We start from the raw sequence: 10,838 nt of genomic DNA, 5'->3' as shown, positions 1-10,838 counted from the left end.
ATGGCCATGAGCACAAACCAGTATAGTCTCTCTCTATATATTCTTCAAGTTCTGTAACTTGAATCCATATAGAAGACATGGTCTGTAGCCAATTTCCTTTCTTTTTTGAATTCAAAAATACAGACAAGCCTATTGATATGTGATAAAGAAAGAAGACTTAACTTTGATTTCCTACTTCATAGAAGACCAAGACTTGATTAACAGTGATGGGTGACATAGACTTTACCAACTGGTAGACCATACTTTGTCTTCCTCTTCTGCCTGATACAGTACCTTTCTTAAACTCATAGCAACCTTAATATGCTCATTTCTATTGTGAGACTGAACAGGATTTGTTAAAGGGCACATAGTAATTAAGGAATATGTATAGAACAGATTCTAATTTCCAATCTTTTTTCCTATGGAATCTAGAAGACTAGGAAAATATTTGGCATAAAACTACAATTAAGTGAAGCCATAAGAGATTATCTACCATGATATAATGTAAAGTGAACATCTGGCCCCTAATGTATTTCAAGATGTAACTTGGGCAAGGCTCAAATGGATTTGGTACCTCATTTTGAATTGGGGCCAAGAGTGAGACATGAGAAATATTCAGTGATTATGACACCTAAAACCATCAGAATCACCACAGTTTGATCCTAACAGAGACAACTTATTAAGCCACTGAGAACATGCTTGAAATTTAACAGTTCAGTTTCTGTGGGTACTGGTACATAGTCATGAGTTTTTCGCAGATACTATTATTATCAAGATATTGAGCCTTTTTATGCCAGAGGCCAAACTGAACCTCCTATGTATGATATTTCTGAAAAAGTGCTAGCTTTTATAAAGAAAGCAGTAAGGTGCATTCAATACTGATTTCTAAATGATTTCCACATATCTGCCTTTATAATTCAGACTGATATTGTTACCATTGTATGTAGTGGGTAGGAGCAAGGATCTCTTTCAACCTCTATGCTAGAAAGCAGAACAGGTGTGAAATAGAGCTAGTTTGGCCTGTCAAGTTATCTTAGAACAGTGATTCTCAATCTCTCACTCTTCTTTTTCCTTATTTTAATTAATTGATCCCTCATGGAAATACTTACTCCATTCTTCCTTCTCCTCTGAGGAGAGCTACCCATCTGAGTATCACCTACAATTAATTTCTCCTATCATATATTTTATGCCTGATTATCTCTCTTGCACCTTGTATTATTCATTTTTTAATATGGTATATTCCTTATATATATTTCAAATGATTTCCCCTTTCCTGGATCCCCCCTCCCAGAAATTCCCATAAGCCCTCTTCCCTCCCCCTGTACCCCAATCTACTCCTGCCTGCTTCCCTGTCCTGTTATTCCCCTACACTGCTGCACTGACCCTTTCAAGGACCAGGGGCCTCTCCTTCCTTCTTCTTGGGCTTTATTTGATATGTTAATTGTGTCTTGGGCATTCCAAGCTTCTAGGCTAATATCCACTTATCAGTGAGTGCATACCATGAGTTTTCTTTTGTGATTGGGTTACCTCACTTAGATGATATTCTCAAGTTCCATTCATTTGTCTAAGAATTTCATGAATTCATTGATTTTAATGGTTGAAGACTCCATTGTGTATATATATCACATTTTCTGCATCCATTCCTCTGTTGAGGGGCATCTGGGTTCTTTCCAGCTTCTAGCTATTATAAATATGGCTGCGATGAACATAGTAGAGCATGTATCCTTATTACATGCTGGGGTATCCTCTGGGTATATGGCCAGGAGTGGTATAGTGGAGTCCTTGGGTAGTATCATGCCCAATTTTCTGAGGAACCACTAGACTGATTTCCAGAGTGGTTGTACCACCTTGCAACCCCACCAGCAGTTGAGGAGTGTTCCTCTTTCTCCACATTCTTGCTAGCATCTGTTTTCTCCTGAGTTTTTGATCTTAGCCATTCTGACTGCTGTGCGAAATCTCAGGCTTGTTTTGATTTGCATTTTCCTGATTACTAAGGATGTTAAATATTTCTTTAGGTGCTTCACAGACATATGATATTCTTCAGGTGAAAATTGTTTGCTTAGCTCTGTACCCCATTTATTAATGGGATTATTTGGCTTTCTAGAATCTATCTTGAGTTCTTTGTATATCTTGGATATAAAATATACCCTTTGTTGGATCTAGGGTTGGATGTAGTTTTTCTCAATTTGTTGGTTGCCATTCTGTTTTTTTTACAGTGTCCTTTGCCTTACAGAAACTCAGTAATTTTTTGAGGTCCCATTTGTCAATTCTTGATCTTAGAGCAAAAACTATTGGTGTTTTGTTCAGGACATTTTCCCCTGTGCCCATGTCCTTAAAGGTCTTCCCCAGTTCTTTTCTATTAGTTTCAGCAAGTCTGGTTTTATGTGGAGGTCCTTGATCCACTTGGACTTGAGCTTAGTACAAGGAGAAAAGAGTGAATCAATTTGGATGCTTCTGCGTGCTGATGTCCAGTTGAACCAGCACCATTTGTTGAAAAGACTATCCTCTTTCTACTGGATGGTTGTAGCACCTTTGTCAAAGATCAAGTGACTATAGGTGTGTGGGTTCATTTCTGGGTCTTCAATTCTTTTCCAATTCTATTCCATTAATGTAGTTGCCTGTCACTGTTCCAATACCATGCAGTTTTTAACAAAATTGCTATGTAGTACTGCTTGAGGTAGGGGATACTTATTCCCCCAGAAGTTCTTTTACTGTTGAAGATGGTTTTAGCTATCCTGGGTTTTTTGTTATTCCAGATGTATTTGAGAATTGCTTTTTCTAATTTTATGAAGAATTGACTTGGGATTTTGATAGGGATTGCATTGAATCTGTATATGACTTTTGGCAGGATGGCCATTTTTACTATATTAATCCTGCAAATCCTAGAGCATGGAAGATCTTTCCATATTCTGAGGTCTTCATGGATTTCTTTCTTCGACGACTTGAAGTTCCTGTCATACAGATATTTCACTTGTTTGGTTAGAATCACACCAAGATACTTTATATTGTTTGTGGCTATTGTGAAGGGTTTCATTTCCATAATTTCTTTCTCAGCCTGTTTTATTCTTTGAGTATAGGAAGGCAAGTGATTTGCTTAAGTTAATTTTATATCCAGCCACTTTGTTGAAGTTGTTTATCAGCTGTTTCTCTGGTGGAGTTTTTTGGGTCTCTTAAGTATACTATCATATCATCAGCAAATAGTGATAGTTTGACTTCTTCCTTTCCAATTTGTATCCCTTTTACTTCCTTATGTTGTCTAATTGCTCTAGCTAGAACTTCAACTACTATATTGAAAAGATATGGAGGCGGCGGCGGCAGCAGCAGAGGCGGCAGCTGGTCCAGCAGAAGGGCCATCAGCAGTGGAACCAAGAAGCCACATCAGAACTCTGCCTCCCACCAGTCAGTTACAAGAGTCTCTCCACCATCTTGGATCTCGAGCACCAGAGTGATCAGACAGACTGAGGTACAAAAACATAACCCAAGGCCAACATTGTGGGGGTCTAAGCCCAAAGGGCGTTGGCCTGCACCCAGGCCATGGGCTGTTCGGGTGGCCATCGGTGTGCGAACCAGGCCAGGAGATTAATTGCCCGGCCGCCGGTGTACACTCCGCCATTTTGACTACAGGACGCCAGAGAGTCCAAGCAGGCAAAGTCAGCTAAGAGTCATAGCCCGAGGCTAACATAGCAGGGGGTCTAAGACGGACAGGCCTTGGACTGACCCCAGGCCCTGGGCTGCTCCGTGAGCCATCTGTATGCCAACCCATCCAGGAGGTTGTTAGCCCAGCAGACTCTCCCGGCACTTTCAGGGAGCGCACCCACGCCACCATCCTGGCCACCTGACAGAATCAATTAATACTCATAGCCCAAGGGGAACTTTGCTTGGGCCTTAGCCTGCCAGGCTTTTGCCTAGACTCAGGGCCTCAGCACCTAGGCTACCCTTGTGTACACCAACCTAGTTGGGAGATAGGCTGCCCAGCAGAGTGACCAGCACTCAGAAAAGGACCCGCAGCAGCATAGACCACCAGCACTCACTGAAGGAGCAAACGGGCACCCCCTGGTTCACACAGATAACCTGGAGCAAGGCACACTAGGGCTACAGGGACACCCAAAAGGAGGGCAGCACATTAGCAATCTGTAACAGGGGAAACCCAGCCATCCAGTGTTGCAGAAATAGCCATATAGCCTCACAGGAGGCACAAATACCAGCCAGAGACAAGACCAACTAACGCCAGAAATAACAAGATGGCAAAGGGTAAACACAGGAACGCTATTAACAGAAACCTAGGCAATATAGCAGCGTCTGAACCAAGCTCTCCAACATCAGCAAGCCCTGATTATGCAAAAACACCAGAAAAACAAGATTTGGATTTAAAATCACTGTTCATGATGCTGCTAGAAGAACACAAAAAGGACATAAATGAAACTCTTAAAGAAATACAGGGGAACATGAATAACCTAGAAACCCGATTAATGGAAACACAAAAATCACTTAAAGAAATTCAGGAGAATAAGGCTCAAGAGATAGAAGCCAATAAAGAAGAAACACACACACACACACACAAAAAAAAACTTAAAGAAATGCAGGAGAAAGTGAGTCAAACAGCAGAAGTCATGAAAGAGGAAACACAAAAATCTCTTAAAGAATTACAGGAAAACACAAACAAGCAAGTGAAGGAGCTAAGCAAAACCATCCAGGATCTAAAATCAGAAGTAGAAACAACTAAGAAATCACAAAGGGAGACAACTTTGGAGATAGAAAACCTTGAGAAGAAATCAGGGGCCATAGATGCAAATATCAACAACAGAATACAAGAGATGGAAGAAAGAATCTCAGATGCCGAATATACCATAGAAACCATTGACTCAACAGTCAAAGAAAATGCAAAATGCAAAAAGCTTGTATCCCAGAACATCCAGGAAATCCAGGACACAATGAGAAGACCAAACCTAAGGATTATAGGTATAGATGAGAGTGAAGATTTACAGCTGAAAGGGCCAGCAAATATCTTCAACAAAATTATGGAAGAAAACTTTCCCAACTTAAAGAGAGAGATGCCCATGAATATACAAGAAACCTACAGAACTCCAAACAGACTGGACCTGAGCAGAAATACCTCTCGTCACATAATAATCAAACCCCCAAATGTACTAAACAAAGAAAGAATATTAAAGGCAGTAAGAGAGAAAGGCCAAGTAACATATAAAGGAAGACCTATCAGAATCACACCAGACTTCTCACCAGAGACCATGAAAGCTAGAAGATCCTGGGCAGATCTCATGCAGACTCTAAGAGAACACAAATGTCAGCCAAGACTACTATACCCAGCAAAACTCTCAATCACAATAGATGGAGAAACCAAGATATTCCATGACAAAACCAAATTTACACAATATCTTTCTACAAACCCAGCCCTACAAAGAATAATAGGAGGAAAACTCCAATCCAAGGAGGGAAACAACACCCTGGAAAAAGTAAGATAGTTACCTTCTTTCATCAAACCCAAAAGAAGATAACCACTCAAATATAAAAATAACATCAAAAATGACAGGAAGTAATAATCACTACTCCTTAATATCTCTTAACGTCAATGGACTCAACTCCCCAATAAAAAGACATAGACTAACAGACTGGATAAGGAAACAAGACCCTACATTTTGCTGCATACAGGAAACACACCTCATTGTCAAAGACAAAAACCACCCTAGAGTAAAAGGCTGGAAGACAATTTTACAAGCCAATGGTCTCAGGAAACGAGCCGGAGTAGCCATTCTAATATCAGATAAAATTGATTTTCAATCTAAAGTCATCAAAAGAGGTACAGAAGGACACTTCTTGCTGGTCAAAGGAAAAATCCACCAAGAAGAACTTTCAATTCTGAACATCTATGCGCCAAATGCAAGGGCACCGTCATTCGTAAAAGAAATTTTACTAAAGCTCAAAGCACACATTTCACCCAACACAATTATTGTGGGTGACTTCCACACTCCACTCTCCTCAATGGACCGATCAGGAAAACAGAAACTAAACAGGGACACAATAAAACTAATTGAAGCTTTGGACCAATTGGACTTGACTGATATTTATAGAGCATTCCACCCTAAAACAAAAGAATATACCTTTTTCTCAGCACCTCATGGTACCTTCTCCAAAATCGACCATGTAATGGGTCACAAGACAATCCTCAACAAATATAAAAAGATCGAACTAATTCCGTGCCTCCTATCAGATCACTATGGAGTAAGAGTGGTCTTCAATGGCAACAAAAAAGACAGAAGGCCCACATCCACATGGAGGCTGAACAATAATCTACTCAATGACACCTTGGCCAAAGAAGAAATAAAGAAAGAAATCAGAGACTTTTTAGAATTTAATGCAAATGAAGGCACAACATACCCAAATCTTTGGGACACATTCATATTTCTCCCTTGTCATTTCTGATTTTGTTAACTTGGAAACTATCTCTGTGCCCTCTGGTTAGTCTGGTTAAAGGTTTATCTATCTTGTTGATTTTCTCAAAGAACCCACTCCTGGTTTGTTGATTCTTTGTATAGTTCTTTTTGTTTCTACTTGGTTGATTTCAGCCATGAATTTGGTCATTTCTTGTCTTCTACTCCTCTTGGGTGTATTAGCTTCTTTCTGTTGTAATGCTTTCAGATGTGCTGTTAAGCTTCTAGTGTATGCTTTCTCCAGTTTCTTTTTGGGAGCACTCAGAGCTATGAGTTTTCCTTAGCACTGCTTTCATTGTGTCCCATAAATTTAGGTATGTTCATTTTCATTTTCATTAAATTCTAAACAGTCTTTGATTTCTTTCCTTATTTTTTCTTTGACCAAGTTATCATTGAATAGAGCATTGTTCAGCTTCCATGTGTATGTGGGTTTTCTGTTGTTTTTTGCTATTGAAGACCACCCTTACTCCATAGTGATCTGATAGGAGGCATGGAATTAGTTCAGTCTTCTTATATCAGTTGAGGTCTGTTTTGTGACCAATAATATGGTCAATTTTGGATAAGGTACCATGAGGTGCTGAGAAGAAGGTATATTCTTTTGATTTAGGATGAAATGTTCTATAGATATCTATCAAATCTATTTGGTCCAAAACTTCTGTTAGTTTCATTGTGCCTCTGTTTAGTTTGTGTTTCCCTTATCTGTCCATTGAGGAAAGTGGGTTGTTGAAGTTACCCACAATTATTGTGTTGGGTGCAATGTGTGCTTTAAGGTTTAGTAAAGTTTCCTTTATGAATGAGAGTGCCCTTGTATTTAGGGCACAGATTTTCAAAATTAAGTGTTCTTCCTGGTAGATTTTTTCCTTCGATGAGTATAAAGTGTCCTGTGTCTTTTTTTTTAATGACTTTTAATTGAAAGTCTATTTTATTGGATATTAGAATGGCTAATCCAGCTTGATTCCTGGGACCATTTGTTTGGAAAACTGTTTTCCAGCTTTTTACTCTGAGGTAGTGTCTGCCTTTGATACTGAGATGTGTTTCCTGTATGCAGCAAAATGTTGGGTCTTGTTTACAAATTCAGTCTGTTAGTCTATATCTTTTTATTGGGGAATTGAGTCCATTGATGGTAAGAGATATTAAAGAATAGTGATTGTTGCTTCCTGCTATTTTTGATGTAATTTTTATGTTTGTGTGGTTATCTTCTTTTGGGTTTGTTGAAAGAAGATTAATTTCTTGCTTTTTCCAATGTGTAGTTTCCCTTCTTTTGTTCGTGGTTTCCATTCATTATCCTTTGAAGGGCTGGATTTGTGGAAAGGTACTGTGTAAATTGGTTTTTGTCATGAAATACCTTGGTTTCTTCATCTATGGTAACTGAGAGATTTACTGTATATAGCATTCTGGGTTGGCATTTGTGTTCGCTTAGGGTATGCATGACATCTGCCCAGGCTCTTCTGGCTTTCATAGTCTCTGGTGAGAAGTCCAATGTAATTCTGATAGGTCTACCTTTATATGTCACTTGACCTTTTTTCCCTTACTGCTTTTAATATTCTTTCTTTGTTTAGTACATTTGTTGTTTTAATTATTATGTGACAGGAGGAATTTCTTTTCTGGTTAAGTCTATTTGGAGTTCTATAGGCTTCTTGTATGTTCATGGGCATCTCTTTCTTTAGATTAGGGAAGTTTTCTTCTATAATTTTGTTGAAGACATTTACTGGCCCTTTAAATTGGAAATCTTCACTCTCTTCTATACCTATAATCCTTAGGGTTGGTCTTCTCATTTTGTCCTGGATTTCCTGGATGTTTAGGGTCAGGAGCTTTTTCCACTTTTCATTTCTTTGACTGTTGTATCAATGCTTTCTATGGTATGTTCTGAATCAGAGATTCTCTCTTCTATCTCTTGTATTCTGTTGTTGATGCTTGCATCCATGACTCCCGACTTCTTACCTAGGTTTTCTATGTCTCAAGTTGTTACCCATTGTGAGTTCATTGTTGTTTCTACCTCCTTCTTTAGATCCTGAGTAGCTTTATTTAATTCCTTTACCTGTTTTGTTGTCTTTTCCCTTAGTTCTTCTTGGGCTTCTCCCTGTTTACTTGTGTTCTTTTGTATTTCTTTAAGGGAGTTATTTATGTTCTTCTTGAAGCCCTCCATCAACATCATTACCTGTGATTTTAAATCCAAATCTTGCTTTTCTGGTGTGTTAGGGTATCCAGGACTTGCTGTTGTAGGAGAATTTGGTTTGGATGGTGCCATATCGCCTTTATTACTGTTAGCAAAATTCCTACATTTGCCTCTGGTGTTAGGTGGTCCTGCTGTCACTGGCTGGTGCTTGCCCCTCCTGTGTGCCTGCAGGCCTATCTCAGCAACCCTGACTTTCCCCTGGCACACATTGCTGTGGTGCTTCTGAGTGCAGGTGTAGTCCTGGTGGATGTGTCCCAAGCGATCCTCTACTCTGGTGATCCCTGCCTACCAATATGTTACACAGTCACAGGAGCAAAAGTGTTGCCCGAGACCCACTCTCTTGTAGTTGTATTTGGTATGTAGCTTTGTGGCCCTGTTCAACTCTGGATGCAGACTGTGCTGGCTGTCTTCTCCACACAGCTGGGTGTATAGCTGGCTTCCTGAGCCACTTGGAGATGGTAGGCTGTGACTGGGGATGTTCCAGATTTGGAGGCAGAAATCCTAAGCCTCCTGCCAGAGGCCTCCAGACAGGATCCTTCAATCTGCAGGGCCTGTCTCACCTGCAGGGTCTCACCTGTGCAGGCTGCCTCCTCTGCACTGGCTGATGGGTGGATATCTATATTCCTGTGCCCTCAACCTTGTATTCTGTTGGTGATGCTTATGTCTGTAGTTCCTGTTCTCTTTCCTTCATTTTCTACTTCCAAGATTCCCTCTGTGTGTGTGTGTGTGTGTGTGTGTGTGTGTGTGTGTGTGTGTGTGTGTTGCTTCTATGTGTATTTTCAGGACTTGGATAGTTTTACTTATGGCTTTGCTTGTTTGATTTCATTTTCCTGTACTTCTTTATAATTTTTTGCTTCTTGTGTTAATGACTATACCTATTTGAATGTATTTTCCTGTACTTCTTTAAGGGATTTACTAATCCCTTAAAGGTCTTCTTAATCTTTAAAAAAAATCTATCGTATTATAAGATTGGATTTGTGATCATCTTCTTTTGTTTCAGTTTTGTTAGGATATCTAGGGCTTGGCTGCCGGGCTCTGGCAATGCCATATTGCCAAGGCTCTGGTGGATTGTGTGCTTTCACTGCCCTGTAGGCATCTATTTTTCCTGGTGTTAGCTGGATGATTCTGATGACAGCAGGACTTTTTTGGAAGGCAAGGTGAGTTGTGGACCAGACAATGAAGGTCAGGAAATCCTACTCTCCTGATGGTGCCATAGGTGGACCAGACTGGCAAGGGATTGGAGGAGCAATATTCTAAGACAAAAATATGGAGTGCTTCATATGTTTGCCTTTCATCCTTACACAGGGACGCTACAAACCTGGTCTGTATAATTCCAATTTTAGTATATTTACTGCCAAACTGACCACAGTTCTAAAGCTTTCTAATGCTGTAATTTTTTTATATATAGTTCTTCATGTTGTGATGACCCCAACCATAAAATTATTTTTGTTATTTCATAACTGTAATCTGCTACTGTTATGAATCATAACATAAGCATATGATATGCAGAATATGTGATATGTGGCCCCTGTGAAAGGGTCATTTGACCCCCAAATGAGTCATGACCTACAGGTATAACTGCTATCTCAGAATATTTTTTTCCTGGTGTTTGGTTCTTTCACTTATGAATTATATTTTTCTTTAATGACATCACTTTCTGATTCTAGCTGAGCTTATATCCATGTGTACAGCAGATTTGAGTCACAATTTATTTTGAAGATGAAAATTGGCACCATATTTTTTCCTTAATGATACTTTATGCTTTTAGCATTGTGATAGTATAACGATTCTAAGGTTTCTGAAAGACTGGCTGTGAGTACAACAATCCCAGGGGAAGATAGAGAATTTCATAGAAATATTTTTACCTTGTATATAGTTTCTAGTTTCTAGTAATAACACTGGATCCAGACTCTTTGGGATCCTGAAAAGAGAAAAAGCACAAAAATCGCAAATGAAAAAAAATTAGCAAGAGTTGTATGAAGTAAAGCATAAACCTCATTAGCATTATAACAGTCTGCCTTGGATTGGAACTGTAGCTCAATGTTGGGGAACTTGCTTAGCCCTGGCAAAGATTTTGGTTCAATTCCCAGAACGACGTACACACATATACACAGAAGTATAAAATATTCTCTTCTATCTGTAATATGTTTATTTGCTGTGGGTTTGGTGGTTGTGATAGAGATGATGGGGTAAATGTAGTTGGCTAAAGCCTCTGTGTATTACTTTTTTCAGCTTGT

The 10,838-nt window shown here is 39.4% G+C and overlaps 1 non-coding gene across 1 annotated transcript; it reads right to left on the bottom strand.

Moving 5' to 3' along the window:
• Positions 1-9,861: 9,861 nt before the first annotated feature.
• LOC127681843 (U6 spliceosomal RNA) lies at positions 9,862-9,964 on the bottom strand. The gene has a single exon (XR_007977201.1). It is a non-coding gene; the product is annotated as a U6 spliceosomal RNA (small nuclear RNA).
• Positions 9,965-10,838: the final 874 nt, after the last annotated feature.

This window comes from Apodemus sylvaticus, chromosome 3, assembly GCF_947179515.1.
Source record: "Apodemus sylvaticus chromosome 3, mApoSyl1.1, whole genome shotgun sequence".
In the NCBI taxonomy this organism is placed as follows: domain Eukaryota; kingdom Metazoa; phylum Chordata; class Mammalia; order Rodentia; family Muridae; genus Apodemus; species Apodemus sylvaticus.
The sequence above is the reverse complement of the archived record's forward strand: the minus strand, read 5'-3'. Positions and strand labels throughout refer to the sequence as shown.